At 38.4% G+C, this 22,341-nt stretch overlaps 1 protein-coding gene across 4 annotated transcripts in view; it reads left to right on the top strand.

Annotated features, from left to right (window-relative positions):
* FHIT (fragile histidine triad diadenosine triphosphatase) overlaps positions 1-22,341 on the top strand; it is a 1,461,545-nt gene that overhangs the window by 479,132 nt on the left and 960,072 nt on the right. The window contains exon 4 of one of the 4 annotated variants that reach the window (XM_045832304.1): positions 16,610-16,778. The exons of the other annotated variants lie outside the window; for them this stretch is intronic. The gene's annotated coding sequence lies outside the window, so the exon portion shown is untranslated. The remainder of the gene's footprint in view (positions 1-16,609; positions 16,779-22,341) is intronic. 4 annotated transcript variants of the gene reach the window in all.

The following is a 22,341-nucleotide window of genomic DNA, read 5'->3' as shown; positions in this document are numbered from 1 at the left end:
TAGGAGTACTAATTAGCTAATAATAATAGAGCTGCTTTCTAAAATAGCAGAATATTAAGAATATTACTAACCTAAAGTTGGGGAAAATGCAAAAGTTTAAACACAGGCTCTCAAGCTATTGGTCATATACTTAGCTTCTATATCCTGGTACCTGTTTAATCATTTGTGTAGCTAAAAATTTCATGAAATTATCTCTGGTGGTGACTCAAAGATGTCACAGTACAACTGGATATCTGTGCACAAAAAAATAAAGTTGGGCCCCTACCTCATACCATATACAAAAATTGATTTAAAATGAATCAATAACCTAAGTGCAGTAGCTAAAAGTATAAAACTCTTAAACAAAAACATAGACATAAGTCTCTATGTCCTTGGCTCGGGCAATGGTATCTTAGATATGATGCCAATAGTACAGTAACATAAGAAAACCAGATAAATTAGACATAACAAAAATGTAAAACTTTCATGCTTCAAATGATATTATCAAGAGAATAAAAAGACAACTCACATAGTGATACAAATTTTTATAAATCATATATCTGATAATGGACTTACTAGGGGACCCATAGTATACAGTGGTGGGCAAAAGTAGGTTTACAGTTGTGAGTATGCAAAATACAGTTTATTCTTGTACTCTTGTTTATTAATTATTGTATTATTTTCTATACAAACAACTAAACCTACATTTTCCCACCCCTGTATTAAAAATTCCTGTATTTCAATAAAAAAGACAAATAGCCCAATTAAAAGAGGTAAAAGATCTGAATAGACATCTATCCAAAGAAGATATCCAAATGGACAAAAAGCCCATAAAAAGATTCTCAACATCAGGGTAGCTATCAGGGAAAAGCAAATCAAAATAACAATGACATACCAGCTCCCATGCACTAGGGTGGCTGTCATCAAAAACACATACTAACAAGGGTTGTGGGGATGTGCAGAAGCTGGAACTCTCATACAGTTCTGTGGGAAGTGAAATGGTGCAGCTGCTCTGGAAAACAGTTGGCATTTTGTTAAAAAAGTTTAACAAAAATATGACCCAGCAATTCAACCCTGAGGTATCAATCTATGGGAAAATGGAAATATGTACATATAAAATCTTGTATACACCTGTTTGCAGCAGCATTATTCATAAAAGCTAAAAATTATAAACAACCCAAATGTCCATTTACTGACAAATGCATAAATAAAATGTGGTATATCCATACAATGAGATATTATTCAGCAATAAAAAGAAATGAAGTACTGGTAACATGCTACATAATAGATGAACCTTGAAACATTATATTAAATGAAGGAAGCCAGTAACAAAAGACTACCTATTGTTTTATTCCATTTATATGAAATGTCCAGCGTAGGCAAGTCCATAGAGACAGAAAAGAGCCTAGTGGTTTCCTATGGCTGGGGGAGTGACTGTTAACAGGTATGGGGGTTCTTTAACTCATGATGAAATGTCTTAAAATTGATATTGGTGGTGGTTGCACAACTTTGTGAATATACATAAAACCATGGAATTATACACTTTAGATGGGTTAATAGTATGGTGTGTGTATTATATCTGAGAAAAAGCTGTTATAAACACAAACAAAAAAGAGATGTGACAGACCTTGTTTTTTGTGGAAGAAGTTTGAAGTATGCTAGAATAAAGGCTTCCCTGGTCACTACTAAGTTCTGTGAGGACTAGTTTAATTTTCTGCCATAAACCCTGTGTCCAGGGTTTAGAAACAGAGGCACACAGTACAATATATTTGTTGAATGAATACTGTGTATGTGCTTCTCAGAGCTACCCCCAGTTTCCCCTATTTTCTGGAAGAACTCACAGGACTCAGAAGTTGTTACCCTCATGATTATGGTTTACTACAATGAAATGACACAAAATAAAATTAGAATGGGGCAAAGGCACACCATGTGAAGTATGGAGAAAATCACATGCAAGCTTCCAATAGGCCTCTTCCAGAAGAGTCACACAGGATATGCTTAATGCTTCCAGCAATGCGCTGAGACACCAAGTACAAGTATTACTTACTAAGGATGCTCATTAAAGACTCTGAGTAAGGTTTTTGCTGGGAGCTCATCTGGTTAGCACACCCCAAATTCTAGACTCCTAGAAAAGAAGCAGGCATTTCACATAAACCACACTATTTACATAAACAATTAAGGCACAGTGGCCACTTGCATCATTTAGGGAAATTTTTACATCAATGTAGGGAACTGTTTACCAGCCCAAGTTCCCAGTTGCCTGCCAAAAGCCAACCTTGCAAGCTGGACTTTCTATGTTTAGACTTTTTTAGGTCTGCTGTGTTAACTCTTTACTGCACAGTGAATTGAAGGGTGCCAGGTTCTAAATTTCTGCATGATCTGTTACAGGCCTATAAGTGTAAAAACTGTTAGGAAGAGGAATCAGTGTATCCAGGAAGAGTTGCCTTGCACACAGCTGGCAGCTGAATACATGCTCATCTCTAATGATGAGGAAGAGTCTAGAAGTTGGTCTATATTCTTAACTTATTTTCCTTCTTGGCTGCCCAGAAACATGTGAATTAAAGCCTTAGAGTAATGATTATCAAACAGGGAAATTTTTGTCACTGAGGGGACATTTGGCTACATCTAGAGACAGTTTCAGTTGTCACAACTAAAGAGGGGGTTACTACAACTACAGGGTAGCAACTACAGGATAGAGTCTAGGAATGCTGCTAAACATCCTACAATGCACAGGACAGCCCTTCACCACAAAGAATTACCTCAGACAAAATGTCAACAGTGATGAAGTTGGGAAACTGTGCCTTAGAGAATATTCATAGGGGACTGCAGAGCTTAAGAGTATTATCTCTAAATCTGTAGTGTTCCATGAGACAGTAAGGCAATCAACAATAACTCCCACCTTTTATGTCCATGCCAATCTACACTCCCGTTTTTATTTCTTGAGGTCTATGACATAAAGATTATAAGTTCTTCCTCTCTTCTCCTCATTTGGTAAAGGACATTATGGGCACAGAGAAATCACCCCTTTCTCTGAGTATAATGGCCTTGACTTTAGGGTTTCAATATTTTGCCTCAGATGAGTTGCCCAGAGACTAATTCTGGAATGTGTGAGGATTAAAACACCAGCCTTTATGTTTTCATTGGTGAGTTCCTAATTGCCAAGAGTCATTCCTGCCCCTATCATCTTTAAGCCCTGTCTATTTACCACTGCTGTTTATAGCCTCATTTTTTTCCTCCTCTTTTCATAATATCTTTCAAAGTGGAAGCTAATGTGAATTTTGGTGGTCTCCAATTTCTAAATGACATGTCTAATGCCATCAGATTAAATTAATTTGAGCTATTAAACATGAAGTACATATCACCATGGAGCTTATTCCAGATGTATTATTGTTAGTTTAATTGTTATGGCTAATAATTGTGGTTTTTCTGGATGCTTGAAATAATAATAATAATATTAATAATAATATAGCCTAATAATTTTAATATAGCCTTTCGTTTGAGGATCTTGAAAAGATTGTGTCCTGGAACCACTATTGTAAAGTTGTCATTATCTGTGCATTTTCATTTGGCTGAAGTTTAAGCAGGAATGTGCCTGTATATGATTTAAAAAGTAAAACAAAATTAATAGAATCATGCTTCTCTTTTTCCTACAATTTAGCAGCATGAAGAAACAGGAGGAGGGTAAGAAGGGAAATTTAGACCACTGTGATATTATTTCCAGAGAGGAATCCTGTGCCTTTTAAAACTATTCTGTGGCCTTTTTGTTGGCTTAGTATCAGCTCTGACTTGGTTTTAATTTTAAATGGTGCTCAGATCACTTGAGGCCTATATTTTGCTTTGTCTGGCAAAGTAAAGCATTTGAGTGTGTGTGTGTGTGTGTGTGTGTGTGTGTGTGTGTGTTTTAAGGCCTTAAAAGAGATAAAGGGTCTTTGGATAATTCTCATCGCTTAGATCACATTTTGAAAAGTTCAAAATGAGTGAGAAATATAGAGTAATATATCTATATTTAAGCATATACCTACCTACATAGAGGGTTGGTCATTCGGAATAGGGGGCCTGTTAAAGTGCAGTTTGGTTTCTTAATGCTCTAAATACTTGAATCCTAAAGGAGACAGAAGATAAGTTAAGGTGGTTCCCGGCTCACCTATATCTTGTTGCCTGGCTGATCACACAGGAGGTTTAACCATTTTTATCAGTTGAAATTAATTGCTCTCATATAGCAATTGCTTCTATGAAACAATTATGACAGGTTTATAATGAAATCCTGATGAGTTTTGTTAAAGCAACGCTGAACTTTAAATACTGAATTATCTTCACATGGTACTGTACCTCCTCCTAACAGTGGCCAGGCTACATGGATTTCCCCAGAAAGGTTTCAAGTTGGCTCTGGTGATACATGGAGAGTTTCTCCTATCTGGTTGCTGTCAAAATACCTGAGGGAAATGAATTGCTGGACTTTTGCTACAGGGATTCCTCTTGTTTTCTCTTTCTATGGAAGAAGTGAGGTCATGGACTCATGCCATGAATAATGAGGATTCTTCTTGTCACATGTTCTCTGGAAGCTGGGAGGCTTGGAGACAAAGGGTAAAGCAGTATTTCCCCACCTGTAATGCACATTAGAATCCCCCTCCCATGGAATCTTAAAAACTCCCAGGTGCCTGGATCCTACTCTCAGAGATTCTGATTTAATTGGTCTTGGCAAAGCCTGGTCATTGAGAGGTTTAACAGGTCCACAGGTGATTTTGTTAGCTACATTGAGCACTGCTTGGTGCCTAGTTTTTAGTGGGGCTAATATTCCAAACATATAGCAACCAGTACTGTACTGTGCTCTTGTTCTATACCAGGCACTGTGAAAAGTACATTACAGATATCAATCCATTTGGTCAACACAATAACCATATAACTGAACATTCATTGATTTATACATGCATTTATTCAACAAATACGTATGGGGTTCAGGCAATGGGCAAGACAATGTGTGGGTTGTCGGAGAGGAGAATTAGAATGTACTTTCAGGGTTGATGACATTTGAGTTGACATTTAAAGTCTGAGGAGGAGTTAATCAGGCCAGGAGCAGAGGGAAGGATGGCTTTTGCAAAAGCTGGGAAGGAGGATGGTGAGTTCAAGGAACTGAAAGAAAAAGTAGTGCTTCTGGAGCAGAGGGAGCCAGAGAGAACATGGTGCAAGATAAGATATAGAGGTGGACAGGGCCACCTGGAAGAGGTTGTCCATCTAGTACAGGGTTTTAGCCTTTTTTTGAAACCAAATGGAAGCTCTGATCTCATTTGCATTTCTTAGAAGATCTCTCTGGCTGCAGTAGAGAAACAGATAAGAGGGAAGTATGAGCAGATGCATTGTAAATAGTTGGATGGCCACTGCAGTCAATGGACAAAGCTGAGAAGGACTTGGATCAAATTAGTGAAGGGAAAAAGAGAGATGGGCTTACTTGAATAATTTTTAGATGGTGAAATCCTTAGAATGCAAAGGTAAATTCAAAGGGGGCAGGAGAGGAAAATGACTGACATGTCCAATTTTACTGTTTTTACTATTATTACCCAGAATTTTCAGATGAGCTGATGAGAATTAGAGTAGTGCCTCTCAAACTTCGGTGTGTGTAGAGGTCACCTGAGGATCTTGTTAAAATGTAGATTCTGGGGGACGGGAAGATGGTGGCTTTACTCTAGGCAGCGTTTTTCTCGGCTTCTGTGAAGAGGAGGGAAACTCACGGATCAGTGGAGAAACAGAGCAAGTGGACTAGGTTACTGAATCACTTTTGAAAGCAGGATATCAAAAATTATTGTGATCATGGAAAAACCAGATGGTAAGGAGACTTCTTCAGGACAAAAGGGGCCCAGGGATTGGCGCGGGGACAGGCCCAGTGCTTGGGGCTCCTGGGAGAGGGGAGTCGCTGCTCCCTCCCCGGAATACAGGGGGTGAGCAACTCCAGGGGAGAACGTGTTGCTAGAAGGAACAGATTGGCCAGTTGGACTGGGAAAAAATCGCCCAGGGACTATGAACACCCGCCCAGAGACTTGGGAGAAGTGAGGACCTCTAGCCTACAGGACCAGGGGCAGCCTGGAAGAACACCTGCACCCCTAGCCCGCACCCCTAGCCTGGAGGAAGTGCAGATTGGTGGAGAGCACAGAGTCGGAACACGCTCGGTTCGCACCCCATAGGGAGGCCTGAATCGCCCGCCAGGATCCCGGGAGGGACGTGGTGCTTGGTGCATTCCTACAGTAGTGGCTCAGAAATTTCCAGCCAGCCCGACTGGGGGAGCCGAAAAAGGCGCCAACACCTGGTTGGAATGCGGTTCAGTAGTGACAATGGAGCTGGAAAGGGCTCCCCTGTGCACTATCGGGAAGACTGTCTCGCACTCGCTGTGAAACCGGAACGGGTGTGGCAAGGTACTTAGGGCGATCCTAGACCCTGAATTTCAAAAGTTTGGGGGAAGGGCACGCCCTTTTACGATTCCCAGGGAGGGCGCAGTGAATCCCAAAAAGTCGTGGGTGCCTCCTGAGATCAAAGAGCTGGAATCCTGCAGGACCCAGGAGTCTGGAAGAACGTGGAAGTGAGATCCAGAGAGCCAGTGTGCTCGGGAACGCCCAGGGTACAGCAAGTCTGTATTCTGACAGACTTGCTGAGATTTGGGCTGGGAGAGAGAGAAGCATTTCAAAGGTCCCTCAGCCAGCTGAAGCCAGCAAGATCAGAAAAGCTGGTCTGGCCAGTTAGAAACCAACAAGAGGTTTTTTTTTGTTTGTTTGTTTGTTTTCTTTTCTTTTTTTCTTTTTCTTTCTTTTTTCTTTTTTTTTCTTTTCTTTTTTTTCTTTCCCCTTTTTTCTCTTTTTTTTTGTTTTGTTTGGTTTTGTTTGGTTTGGTTTGGTTTTTGTGGCTGTTGTTAGTTGATTGATTTTATCTTGTGTTTTATGTGACATTTTATTTTTCAATTCTTATTATTTTTATCTCGCAATCCCTTATGTTTCTCTTCCATTCATCCCAATATTATTCTTTCCACTCCAAATTTATCTCTCCTGCACTACATCTTCTGCTTTTCTTTCCTTTTTCTTTTTTTTATCTTGCAAGTTACTGAAAATTTGTATTATCTTTTTTCTCACTTTTCTGACATTTTTTATTTTAATATTATTTTGGTATTCTTTTTCTTTCTGTATAATCTTCTTTGCTTGGCTGGTTATACTGTCATTTGATAGGTTCCCCCTGGTATCTCAGTTACAAGGTGTTGATAAGTTACTATCCTTCATCTGTGTTCCATTAATACACCTCTCAAGGTTCTATACTCTTTATTCTTGTTATCTAGACCTCATCGATTCTGCCACAAGACTGTCACTTTACTATTACTGTTAGTAAGACCTAGTCTATACAATTGTAAATACTTCTCAATACCCCCTACCTGATCTCAGCCCACTTTGCAGTTTTCTGAACTATACTATTGTGGGGGTTGTCTCTATTCTTTTACACACTACTCCTATATACTAATCTTTAATCCAACCCTACCTTAGAATCTGACCTCCCACAGCCTCACAGCTTTCTAGATCCAACCAACAGTCCTCTCGTCCTCAATAAGAGTCTTACCTTCTTCCCACCCTTTCTAAAACGTGGATAGTGGGGTGGAGGATCACGGTTAACACTATAAGGAGCCAAAGGATAACCCATCTCTTCTCTACTGGCTGCTAATGTAAATATCATAGTATACTGTCTTGCTCTCTTAAACCATTTTGCCTTATTCCTCCAACTCATCACAAAAAAGAGTAGGGAGAAGCTGTGAACACCAAGATACACGAAGGAGATTGCACCACTGAATCTCACAAATATTCTACCACAGAAGTTCACACCATAATTACAGGGAATCAGAACAGATCAAATTAACAAACAAGAAGAAAAAAGAAGAAACACACGAACAATGAGAAAACAAAGAAACAACCCCCAACTGAAGGGAAACGAGGAAGCGTCAAGAAAAATGCTAAATGAAATAGAGGCAACCCAACTATCAGATAGTGAGTTCAAAACAATGATTACCAGGAAGTTCAATGAACTCACATTGAGTTTTCAGAAATTAGAGGGAAACTACATCAATCTCACTGCAAACTATATAAACATGAAAAAGGAAATAGAAACTCTCAACAAAGGTCAAGAGGAAATGAAGAATACAATTTCTGAACTGAAGAACACAGTAGAAGGAATGAAAAACAGGATCGATGAAGCAGAAGATCAGATTAGCGAGCTGGAGGACAAAGTAGAAAACAACATCCAGAAAGAGCAAGAAAAGGAAAAGAGGCTCAGAAAGAATGAACAGGGATTAAGAGAAATGCAAGACAATATGAAACGTAACAATATCCGTATAATAGGGATACCAGAAGGAGAAGAAAAAGAACAAGGGATCGAAAACCTAGTTGAACAAGTAATGAAGGAGAACTTTCCTAATTTGATGAGAGAAAAAGTCACACAAATTCAGGAAACACAGAGAGTCCCAATCAAGAGGAACCCAAAGAGGCCCACCTCAAGACACATCATAATTAAAATGGCAAAATTTCAAGACAAAGAGATAATATTAAAGGCAGCAAGGGAGAAAAAGGAAGTAACATACAAGGGAGCCCAAATAAGGCTAACAGCCGACTTCTCAATGGAAACACTTCAAGCCAGAAGAGAATGGCAAGAAATACTCCAGGTAATGAGAACCAGAGGTCTGCAACCAAGGCTGCTATATCCAGCAAGGCTCTCGATCAAGATAGAAGGCCAAATAAGAAGCTTCCCAGACAAAAGAAGTCTAAAAGAATAGGCCTCGACCAAACCAGCTCTGCAAGAGATCCTAAAGGGACTGCTTTAAGGAAGAGAAGGAAAAGAGAGAGAGAGAGAGGAACACACCTACATAAAAGACAATGAACAAGTACCTATCAATAATAACCTTAAATGTAAATGGATTAAATGCTCCAATCAAAAGACACAGAATACCTGAATGGATAAGAAAAAATGACCCACATATCTGCTGTCTACAAGAGACCCACTGCAGGATAAAAGACCTACACAGGCTGAAAGTGAAGGGCTGGAAACAAATCTTCCAAGCAAATGGACAGGAAAAGGAAGCCAAAGTAGCAATACTCATATCAGACAAAATAGACTTCCAAAAAACGTCCATAAAGAGAGACCCAGAAGGTCACTTCATAATACTCAAGGGAAGAATCCATCAAGAAGACATAAATATTGTAAATATATATGCACACAACATAGGAGCACCGAAATACATAAAGAAAATCTTAGAGGACTTCAAGAAAGATATGGACAGCAACACAATTATAGTAGGAGATTTTAACACCCCACTATCAAAAATGGACAGACCTTCTGAAGAAAATATCAACAAAGATATTGTGGCATTGAACAATACCCTGGATGAAATGGACTTTACTGATATATACCGAGCCCTCCATCCAAAAGAAGCTAAATATACATTCTTTTCAAATGTACACGGAACATTCTCAAAGATAGACCACATGATAGGACACAAAACAAGCCTCAACAATTTCAAGAAAATTGAAATCATACCAAGCATTTTCTCAGACCACAAGGGACTGAAGCTATACACCAACCCCAAGGAAAAAAACCAAAAACACTCAAAATCATGGAGATTAAATAGCATGCTATTAAACAATGAATGGGTCAAGAATGATATTAGGGAAGAAATCAAAAGGTTTCTGGAAACAAATGAAAATGAACTCACAACAACCCAAAACTTATGGAACACAGCCAAGGCAGTCCTGAGAGGGAAGTTCATAGCAACAGGCCCACCTAAAAAGGTTAGAAGCATTCCAAACAAACAACGTTACCCCTACGTCTACAAGAACTCGAGGAACAACAACAAAGGCAGCCCAGAGCAAGCAGAAGGAAGGAAATAACCAAGATCAGAGCAGAATTAAATGACATAGAGACTAAAAGCACAATTCTAAGGATCAATGAATCCAAGAGCTGGTTCTTTGAAAAGATAAACAAAATTGACAAGCCCTTAAGCAGACTCATCAAGAAAAAAAGAGAGAAGACCCAAATAAACACTATCAGAAATGAAAGAGGAGAGATTACAACAGATACCACAGAAATACAAAGGATTGTAAGAAATTACTACAAAGAACTGTATGCCAAGAAATTTGAAAACCTAGATGAAATGGACAACTTTCTAGAAAAATATAATCTTCCAAAACTTAATGAAAAAGAAGCAGAAAGTCTGAACAGACCAATAACAACAAAAGAAATTGAAGCAGCAATCAAAAAACGCCCAACTCACAAAAGCCCTGGACCAGATGGTTTCACAGGAGAATTCTACAAAGCATTTAAGGAAGAGCTAACCCCTATCCTTCACAGACTATTCCAAAAAATCCAAAAAGATGGGAGTCTCCCAAACTCTTTTTATGAGGCCAACATCATCCTAATTCCAAAACCAGATAAAGACACAACAGAGAAAGAAAACTTCAGGCCAATATCGCTGATGAACACTGACGCTAAAATCCTCAACAAAATACTGGTAAACCGCATCCAACAATACATCAAAAAGATCATACACCATGACCAAGTGGGATTCATTCCAGGGATGCAAGGAAGGTTCAATATTCGCAAGTTAGTAAATGTAATATATCACATAAACAAAAGCAAAGACAAAAACCACATGATTATATCAATTGATGCAGAGAAAGCATTTGACAAGGTACAGCACCCATTCATGATAAAAACACTTGGCAAAGTGGGAATAGAGGGAGCATTCCTCAACATAATAAAGGCCATATATGAGAGACCTACAGCCAGCATCATACTCAATCGGAAAAATTTAAAATCTTTTCCACTAAGATCAGGAACAAGGCAAGGCTGTCCACTTTCACCACTTCTGTTCAATATAATACTGGAAGTTTTAGCCACAGCAATCAGACAAGAAACAGAAATAAAAGGCATCCAAATTGGAAAGGAGGAAAAAAAACTGTCACTGTTTGCAGATGACATGATAGTACACATAGAAAATCCTATAGACTCTACCAAAAAACTGCTTGACCTAATAAATGAATTTGGCAAAACAGCGGGATACAAAGTCAATATCCAGAAATCAAAGGCATTTCTTCTGTACACCAACAGAAACAGCAGAAGCAGTGATCAAGGAAAAAATTCCATTTGAAATAGCAAAAAGAAAAATAAAATATCTAGGAATAAACCTAACCAAAGAGGTAAAAGACCTGCATTCAGAAAACTACATAACACTCAGGAAAGAAATCAAGGAAGACACAAACAAATGGAAACATATACCATGTTCATGGATTGGAAGAATTAATATCATCAAAATGTCCATACTACCCAAAGCAATTTACACATTCAATGCAATTTCTATTAAAGTACCAATGGCATATTTCACAGACATAGAACAAACACTTATAAATTATAAACAACCCCGAACAGCTGCTGCAATTTTGAGAAAGAAGAGTAAAGTAGGAGGGATCACAATACCCAACACTAAACTATACTACAAGGCCACTGTAATCAAAACAGCCTGGTACTGGCATAAAAACAGGCACATAGACCAATGGAACAGAACAGAGAGCCCAGAAATAAATCCAAGTCTATGGTCAATTAATATTTGACAAAGGAGGCAGCAACATAAAATGGAGTGAAAATAGCCTCTTCAACAAATGGTGTTGGGAGAACTGGACAGCCACGTGCAAAAAAAATGAAACTTGAGCACCAATTTGCACTGTATACAAAAATAAATTCAAGGTGGATAAAAGACTTAAATATAAAACGTGACACCATTAAACTCCTAGAGGAGAACGTAGGTAGGAAAGTCTCAGATATTTCACGAAGAAACTTTTTTACTGACTTGTCCCCTAGAGCAAGGGACATAAACAAAAAATAAACAAATGGGACCTCATCAAAATTAAAAGCTTCTGCACAGCCAAAGAAAACAGTATCAAAATTAAAAGAGAACCAGCTGTATGGGAAAACATATTTGCCAATGATACCTCAGACAAGGGTTTAATCTCCAAAATATATAAAGAACTTACAAGACTGTACTCTAAGAAGACAAGGAATCCAATTAAAAAGTGGGCAAAGGACTTGGACAGACACTTCTCCAAGGAGGACATACAGAAAATCCAAAGACACATGAAACTATGGTCAATATCGCTAGCTATCAGAGAGATGCAAATTAAAACCACAATGAGATACCACTTCACACCAGAAAGAATGGCCATCATAAACAAAGCAACAAACACCAAGTGTTGGAGAGGTTGTGGAGAAAAGGGATCCCTAGTGCACTCTTGGTGGGACTGCAGACTGGTACAACCACTATGGAAAGCAGTATGGAACTTCCCCAGAAAACTAAAAATGGATCTGCCTTTTGACCCTGCAATTCCACTACTGGGACTCTATCCTAAGAATACTAAAACACCAATTCAAAAGAACCTATGCATCCCAATGTTCATAGCAGCACAATTTACAATAGCTAGATGCTGGAAGCAACCAAGATGCCCATCAGTAAATGAATGGATCAAAAAACTATGGTCCATTTACACAATGGAATTCTATGCAGCAGAAAGAAAGAAGGAGCTCCTACCCTTTGCACCAGCTTGGATGGAGCTGGAAAACATTATGCTAAGCGAAACAAGCCAGGCAGTGAAAGACAAATACCATATGATCTCACCTTTAACAGGAACCTAAATAACAAAACAAAGAAACAAGCAAAATGTAACCAAGACACTGAAATAGAGGACCGGCTGACAGTGACCACAGGGGAGAGTAGAGGGAATTTAAGGGGACAGTGGGAAGGGTTCACAGGAACAAACTTAAAGGACACATGGTCATAAACTAAGGGGAGGGTGGTAATGGGAGGGAAGTGGGGAGGGGTGGGAGGGGGGACTGGATTGGGAGTAAAAAGGAGAAAACTGTATTTGAACAATGATTAAAAAAAATAAAAATAAAAAAATGCAGATTCTGATTCAGTAGGTTTGCAATGGGGCCTGTAATTCTGCCTAATAAGCTTTGAATGATGCTGGTGATGTTGGTCCACGGACCACACTTTTGAGAATTAGGAGCTTAGAGAAGTGAAATAACTTACTCAAGATGTGGTGAAGGGTAGCCTGCACTTTTAACCATCTATCTGCCTCCAAAACCCATGATCTTTCTTAATCATAAAATCTATGGCTCTAGAATGATAGGCTGAGATTTGGATTTTATCTGTAGGTATTGGCAACCATTGAAAATGTGTAAGCAAAAAAGGGTCCAGTCAGAAAACTTATATTACTGTTTTTGGATGTGTTCCCTATGAGTATTTTATTTGTTCTTTTTAGTATAGATCTCTTAGGTCAAAATGAAGTGCAGCTAAAAAGACAAAGCAACTAGGGCTCCAAATTTTGTTAAGTAATAGGGATGGTTTATTAGACCATCATTCTACTCTGGAATGAGGGCAATAATTGTCTCTTATTTAGTGTTTCCTGCCCAGTCCCCCCAAGGCATTTTACTAATAAGCACCATCTTTCAAAATTGAAAAAGTCATTGGAGAGAGGCTAAGGGACTTGATACGGTGGGCTGACTACTGGACATGCCTTCACTGGTTCTGTGGCATCTAGACTCCTGTACCACAGTTCAGCTACAACTAAAACATTGCCTCAACTGCTTCATCTGTTGCTACCAGGATTTCCTGAGTATGTCCAGGAAACGTTAGTCTCATAAAACACTAAATGAAAAAAAGTCAACATTTGGAAAATTCTGCATGCTTTATCTCTTCCTAGAAAGATATAATCAGCGTTAGCACAGACAGGCTCTGAGAAGTTTCACAGTACAAGAATTTATTTAACTCTGTACAACTCAGTGGTTTTTCAAACTAATTTGACCTTAGAATTAACCCCAACTTTTTTGTCCCTCTCAACTCTTGACATTACGGTAAACAGTTTTTTTGTGTGTACTCAAAGATAACTACATCCTTTGAATGCATAATTATCAGTTGCCTGGGCCTGTGTTCCTTTTTGAGTGACTGGCAGATTTGGCATTTTGGCATCTAGAACAGCAGAATAGTGTAGTTTTTACTTAGATTTTACTTAAGCCGAATGCTCTTATGACTTTTAAAACTACAAGTGGTTATTTGGAAAAAATATCACAGACTTATCTGCATGTTTCCCTGTTCATTTTTTTTTTTGAGGGGTAAGTTTTGCTTTCGCTTCTTTTGTTTGTTTGTTTCACATGTTTGATTCTGTTTTGACAGTCATAAAATCTTCCTTCCCATTCTGTTTCACTTTTTTAAAAAATCCCAGAAATATAATCATTGCCAGACATGACATTTATATTGAGTCTTTAATTTTTTTCTAAGTATATAACATGAAATTTGAATGGCTTTTTAAACTCTGAGTTAATTTGGTGATATGAAAGTGAACTGTTTGTTTTTTTCACCTGAAGGATCTAAGGATCCTTTTTTTAAAAAAAATCAGACTGACATATAGTTTAAACTTATACGAAAGCAGGAAATTCTGGCTAAATAAATTTCAAGATGTTGGTGGGATAATATGCAAGGTTGGGCTCCAATACCATACTAAGAATGAAAAAAATGTAATAATAGAGGAGGATATAAAGTTGGGTTAAAAGAAAAGTTATTGGATATTTTAAAAGATGAACATATAGCTACCAAATAGACTATCTAAATGATATCATAGTTTCCTAAGCAGTCAATTTGTATGTTGTCTTCAGTTTTTAGAGACCTAGTTTCTTATAGAAAGTCATTATATCCTTAGTCTAGAAAAATGGTTTCCATTTTGTTTGGCAGCAGAATTGGTTATGAAGCTCCTGAAAATACAGATGCCCAGGCCTCTATCCAAAAGATTCTGACTAGGTAGGTCTAGCACAGCACTTAGACACCTGAATTTTCACCTCTAAGATGGGTAATTCTGAGGTACAGTAAAGGTTGAGAACAACTGCCTTAGAATATTTTCTTGAGCTCTGGTGTGCCCAAGATTCACACAATTTGTTAAAATGCAAATTGCAAGCCACAACCTACAACAACTGTATATCTCTGTGAAAGTTGTGCAGAGCATAACCTGCACTGCTATGTGGTGGCCTGCCTCACCCTCAGATACTCTCTCTGGTAGACCATGGTGGCTTCAAGAGACAGGTAGTCCCCAGAGTGCACATGATTCAAGAATCATACTCTGAGAATCATTGCTGTAGAAGCATAATTGAAAGTTGATAGGTTCTATGGATGGTCTGTTAGTGGGGCCATAGACTACCTATTCAGATAAGATCCAGGCAAATTAATTTAGGTTGGCCATGCCTTTCTTTCTAGAGAGATTCCATGTGACCATGCAGGCTTGGCCACTTCCAAGCTACAGACACACAAGTTTCCAAATGTCTTCTTGCACATCTCTGTAGTAGATAAGTCATAGAATTCCTCATGCTGTTGTGCAGCCTGGAGCCAAGAAAAGCACAGGGTCTTTGCCTGTAAGCCGGTCAAACAGGTTCCTTTCAGCCTTGTCTGTGGAAGAGACATCACTGCTGCACATGTGATTGCGATCCTGAGAGGGGACCAAGTGGGTTTCAGTACTAGGGACAAAGAGTGGACATTTTGGGAAAATGTAAACTGCTACCTGACACTCATGATTTCACGTACCCAGTGATGAACTGGAACGAGATGATAAGGACTTTCCTCTTTGTCTCCAACTAGTTGTTTTTTTGTCAGACCAGATTTTGAGCCTGCAACAGCAATTCTCAAAGTGTGGTTTATGGGCCCCTGAGGATCTCAGAGACCCCTCCAGGGTGTCTGCAAGGTCAAGACATATCATTAGAATACCAAGTTGTTGTTTGTCTTCTTTATTATGTGGACATTTGCACTGATAGTGAATAAAACTGTAACAGGAACCAAGCACTGTGGAATGAATCAAGGCAGTGGCACCAACTGTACTATTGGTCTTACTACCATGACTTGTGGTTAAAAAACAAAGCCAATTTCATTAAAAATATGCTTGATGAAATAGTTATTAATTTAATTAAGTTTTCACTCTCGAGTGCATGTCTTTTTTTGTGTGTATGTCTGTGAGAAATAGGAAGCAGACATTAAGAACAGCTGCATACTGAAATATCATGGTTATGTGAGGAAATCATGTGTACGGCTATTTCACTGTGAGCAGAAAGAACTAGCTGCTTCTACATGGAATGCCATTTTTACTTGAAAGAACAATTGACAGATGAAATGCAGTGATTTAGGCTTCCATATCTGACAAACATTTTCACAAACATGCCTAAACTGAGCCTGTCACTTTCAGTAAACCATTGGACAGTATTTATTGCCAATGATAAAATTCAAGCTTTCAAGAAAAAAATAGAATTTTGAAAAACTTCTATGTGCCATCATGAGCTTGAAAGCTTCCCAGTGCTTAAAGACTTCTGGTGAGACCCATGGTGATGTTAACAAATGGGATTCTTGTTTACACTATTTAATGAAATGTGCCAATGTTTGGAAGATCTGCATAATTCAGTGAGCCAAAATTTTTGACCAGAACAATGCATGCTTTTACAAAATTTTGCATGGGGAAAAGACCTATTCAAAGTGCAACACAGACCATGAATTTTTATGTAATAGAGAACTAAAAGTTTATTGATACTGTTTCAGATTCCAAACTGCAACTGACTACTAAAGAAACTACTAATGATCAAGTTTGGATGCAGTGCCCAAGAAAAATACTAATACTCACTTGTAAAAGCTATTAAAATACTCCTCCTGGATTTTCTTGACATACTTCAGTGAAAACAATACATCCGATGACACAATGTAGAAGCAGGTATGAGCATCTATTGGTCTTCTATTAAGCCAAACATTAAACAGGTTTTTCAAAACTGCTTTTGTTTATTTGTCTTTTTTAGAAAATATTTATGTTAACATATAACAGGCTTATTGTTGGTATTTTTAAATGAATTAATAGTGTTTTAGGAATTTTAATTTCTAATATAGTAAATATCCATAGCTGTTACCTACATAAGCAAAAACATTTGGGGGCCTTTAACAATTTTTGAGTGTGAATGGGTCTTGATACCAAAATGTTTGACAACTGCTAGCTGAAAGAAACATTCACTAAAGATGTTCCACAGGAAACTTCCAGCCAAGATGGAGATGTAGGTAGACACACTGTGCCTCCTCACGTAACCAAAATAAGGACAACAGCAGTTTAGAAACAAAATAACAATCAGAACCGATAGAAAATTGAACTGTATGGAAGTTGGACAACCAAGGAGTTAAAATAGTTCATTCATCCAGACTGGTAGGAAGGGCAGAATCAGGTAGCTGGGCAGAGAAGGCTCGTGGCACAAAAGTGGTGGCACCAGGTGTGTAAGGCATCCTGGGTGTGCAAGACCACAGCGGGTGGGCCCTGGGTGTGCAGGCATCAGCTAGCAGCCCCTGGGTGCAGAGTGGCAACGGGCAGATCCAGTAAGGCGGTGATTGTGAAGTGAGGCGCTGCGTCAAGGCAGCTGGCTGGTTGGGCAGTCCCACATTCAGGTGCTGATAACCTAGGAGAAACTGGGGAGCAAGTCAGACTGTACAACCCAGGGTCCCAGCACCGGGAAATAGAGCCTTGGGGCACTGACTGAAAACACCTGTGAGGGTTGAGGTGCTGGGAGAGACTCCCAGACTCACAGGACAGTTCATTGGAGAGCCCCAGGGGGTCCTAGAATATGTATAAGCCCACCCACATGGGAATTAGCACCAGAAAGGCCGAGTTCGCTTGGGGGAAGTGGCAGAAGGGACTAAAATCTAACAGAGAGTGGAGCAAGCCACCATTGTTCCCTCTTGGACCCCGTCCCCACATATAGTGTCACAACCCAGACACTGGGTTGCCCCACCCTGGTGTACACCTAAGGCTCCTCCCCTCATACATAACAGGCACAACAAGACAAAAAAAAATGGCTTAAACAGAAGAACAGATCAAAGTCCATAGCAAATACAACTAAGTGACCAAGAGATAGACAACTTATCAGATGCACAGTTCAAAGCACTGGTAATCAGGATGCTCACAGAATTGGTTGAATTTGGTCACAAATTAGATGAAAAAAATGAAGGCTACACTAAGTGAAATGAAGGAAAATGCATAGGGAACCAATAGTGATGGGAAGAAAACTGGGACTCAGATCAATGGAGTGGACCAGAAGGAAGAAAGAAACAACCAAACAGAAAATAATGAAGAAAAAAGAATTCAAAAAAATGAGGAGAGTCTTAGGAACCTCCAGGACATCTTTAAACGTTCCAACATCCAAATTATAGGGGTACCAGAAGGGGAAGAGGAAGAGCAACAAGTGGAAAAGTTATTTGAACAAATAATAAAGGAGAACTTCCCCAATCTGAAAAGGAAACAGACTTCCAGGAAGTCCAGGAAGCTCAGAGAGTCCCAAAGGAGGAACACACCAAGGCACATCATAATTATACTAGCCAAGGTAAAAATGAAGGAGAGAATCCTAGAAGCAGCAAGAGATAAGGAAACAGTAACCTACATAGGAGTTCACATCAGACTGTCAGGCGATTTCTCAAAAGAAACCTTGCAGACAAGAAGGGGCTGGAAAGAACTATTCCAAGTCATGAAAGGCAAGGACTTACATACAACATTGCTCTATCCAGCAAAGCTTTCATTTAGAATGGAAGGGCAGATAAACTGCTTCTCAGCTAAGGTCAAGTTAAAGGAGTTCATCATCACCAAGCCCCTATTTTATGAAATGTTAAAGGGCTTACCTAAGAAAAAGAAGATAAAAAACATGTATAGTCAAATGACATCAAACTCATAATTATTAACAACCACACCTAAAAGAAAAACAAAAACAAACTAAGCAAACAACTAGAACAGGAACAGAACCACAGAAATGGAGATCACAGGAAGAGTTAGCAACAGGGGAGTGGGAGGAGGAGAGAGGGGGAAAAGGTACAGAGAATAAGTAGCATAGATAGTAGGTAGAAAATAGACAGGGGGAGGGCAAAAATAGTATAGGAAATGTAGAAGCTAAAGAACTTACTACACACAGACATAAACTAAAGGTGGGGAATGTGGGTGGGAGAGGTTGTGCAGGGTGGAGGGGAATGAAGGGGGGAGATGGGACAACTGTAATAGTATAATGAATAAAATATATATATATTTAAAGATTTTATTTATTTATTTTTAGAGAGGGAAGGGAGGGAGAAAGAGAGACAGAGAGAGAGAAACATCAATGTGCAGTTGCTGGGGGCCATGGCCTGCAACCCAGGCATGTGCTCTGATTGGGAATCGAATCTGCTATGCTTTGGTTCACAGCCCGCACTCAATCCACTGAGCTACGCCAGCCAGGGCAATAAAATATATTTTAAAAAAAGATGTTCTACAGAATGCTCATCCTTGAGATACTTGACAGAAACCCAACAACCAAAAACAAAGACAACATAAAGTAAGAGCATTTGGCAGTTAAATAAGTTTAAGAAATACTGCTGGTTATAACTCCTTATGAAGATCCACTGTTTAAAGTTTCAGCTTGAACTTTGTTTAATTCCTTCATAAACTTGTTTGATCATGAAAATATTTTTCCTTGGAATGAGCTTCAGGCAATATTGTTCTCTTATTTTAACAGTGAGTGTTATCATTTTAAATATTTTCCAATATGATAGGTTAAAAAGTAGTATGTCATTATTCACTGCCTTCTAAAATTTGGAGTTTTAATTTAAGAGTCAGTCCTGTTTTCTTTTAGAACAGCCTCCAGGCAGTAACTTCTCTACTCCTGCCACCAGGGAGGTAAGTTTTGACAACCACAAAATGTTTAACTACATTCTGGCTTTTCAGTTTTTTAAACTCCAGTTGTTTATTGGACTTCAAAAGGCAGGCAAGCTGAGGCAAACCAATGATAAGAATGTGTTCTCCATCTTACACATTAATGGACTTGGGAAGAGGATCTTTGCTCTAGGACAGAGTCAATTAACTCAGCACTCAGCTGTTAATTAATTAAAAGTCTGTTCCTTTGCTTGAAATGAATGTCCTTTTGGTAGGATGTGATTTGTCCTGTTTAAGTTAATGGTTACCCAATCATAGATGCTGATTGGTTTTCTCTAAGGAATTACTGATTCTCAAGGCTGTGAAAATAAGCAAGGCCAGTTTTACCATCACTTGTAGTTCTAAATGACGAGCCACTGGAATTCTAGTTTAAGAATTGGTTTGTGGATTGCCGTTCCTTTGTTGCTAGGAAAAATGATACTTGACCTTAAACCTTGCTAGCAGCTGTATTTCCACTTCTAGGAGTCTGTCCTAAGGAATAAACAGACTGCAGTTTAAAAGTGTACTTATAGAGATGCTCTCTATAGCGTTACTTATAATAATTCAAATTGAGAACTGAAATGTTGATACATGGGGAAACAATGAAAGACTTTCATATAGTCACCATTAAAATCTCTGGTTTTAAGACTGTTTAAAGACATGAACAATGTTCCCAAAATAATATCAGTGAATAAAGTGGGATACAAACATCATGGTATTTGTTGTCAGATTGTTTGCCAGAAAGGTGGTCCCAGTTTACACTCCCAAGAGTATCTTTGGGCATGCTTCATTTCCTGTGCCCTTGCCACCAATGAGTGTTATTTTTAAATAATATTTTCCAGTTTGATCAGATAAAAATGGTGTGTCATTCCTATATTAAAAAGACATTCACCAGGGAAGACAAAGAACAGTAATTGGCATTTTCAGAAGAGACTTGACCCTAATTGCTACCTTGTGGCCCAACTTAGTGCACCACTGACTATAGATGGACTAACTCTGACTACTGACACTGAATATCTCCCAGGGCCCAGGAGAAAGTTCTAGAGATCAGAGAGGTAATTTGAGTCAAATTAAAAATAATCAAGAAAATTCCACTGCAGTCAAATTTAGCCACTTATAATTTGTCCTTAGATAGGTTATATAAATACTATGTTAAGGTTATCTCCAGCCATGTGTAAAACATTCACATGAACATTGAAGCATACTGACAGGCGGAGAGACAATGCATGCCCGTCAGCCTCCTGTGTGTCAGAGGCTTTGTCATTATTATAAAGTTAGAGTAGATCATAGAATTTTCTAGCAAGTGATTTAAGTTGTCATCATCGTTTCCATTTTTTATATCATTATAAAATGTATGCAAGCATTTGTAGAATGCCCAGGGGCTTTCTGCAATCACTAAAGGGACTTGTTGCTTGTTTCCATTCCCTGCCACTTGCCACAGATGTGCCAGTCATGCCTACAGAATTTTTTTGTCATAGTAACACTGCAACTGGGTAGAATATTGAAGGAAATGTCAAAAATGTAGCCATGTGAAAAGAATCAGAAGGCAGTGTTTTTATTCAAAGCGTTTGCTTTTGGCTTGGACTCCTGTCTGCGTGGAGCAGGCTGGATGTCTAATTTCAGCAGTGCAATTAGTTCTCAGACAAGATGAGAAAAGATGTAACTGCCACTGTGGTATAACTTGAATGTTGCTTCACTAATTCATGTACTTATTTTCTTTGCAATTTCATCTGGAGGCATCTTTTGAGGACTTTTTGTTGCTGTTGATTATTTTTTATCTTTTGAATGATGAAACTGGATCAAATCATAATTCAACAAAATATAAATGAGTCAGAGCAAATGGGATGCAAGAATATAGTGTGCAGTTCCAAAATGGAAATAGAGATATTTGTTCTTCCTTCTTTGAGGAAAATAATAAAACTTTCCATGGTGCGTCAGATGTTGTGTTTTACATTCTCTATTTCCGTAGGTTTAAAAGGTGATGAAAATCAGTTTTAAAGTGTCGAGGTTATTATTATATTCGACAATAAATTGTTTATTCTAACACAGAGATTTGTCTTCTAACCCTGATACAATCTTTCACCACCACTATGAATTTCTTTTTTTAAAAATAATTCCACTTTTAATGTTTTCACTTTTCACTTGTCTTTAGTGTGGTCTCTTATTAGAATTATGATTATATCCCAAATGCAGATTTAAAAAAATTAATTATTTTTTTCTATGACTGAGTCATGGAAAATGGCTATTATCCATTAAATAAAAGCTATTAGGGCACTGGCTAGTGCATGGCTAAGTATAATTTTGAAAATGCTGTAAGAAAAAATAGATACTACTTCCAACACATTCTCATTTAAAGAAAATATTATTTTCAAAACTTGTTGTATAATAGAGAGGTCACAATATTAAGATAATCAGATAGGCCTTGCTGGGGTGGGAGAGTACAGGACAGGTGGAGATAGAGTGTATGGCGTGGGTAGCTCCTTAATTGAACTATAGAATGTTTAGACTCCTTCAGTAGTTATATAGTGAATTTTAAATTTTGTGTATATGTATGTAGACTATTTACAACTATGTTAATATGTTCTTT

This window comes from Phyllostomus hastatus, unplaced genomic scaffold (assembly GCF_019186645.2).
Source record: "Phyllostomus hastatus isolate PE091 unplaced genomic scaffold, TTU_PhHast_1.1 phas_contig_16, whole genome shotgun sequence".
In the NCBI taxonomy this organism is placed as follows: Eukaryota; Metazoa; Chordata; class Mammalia; order Chiroptera; family Phyllostomidae; genus Phyllostomus; species Phyllostomus hastatus.
The sequence above is the reverse complement of the archived record's forward strand: the minus strand, read 5'-3'. Positions and strand labels throughout refer to the sequence as shown.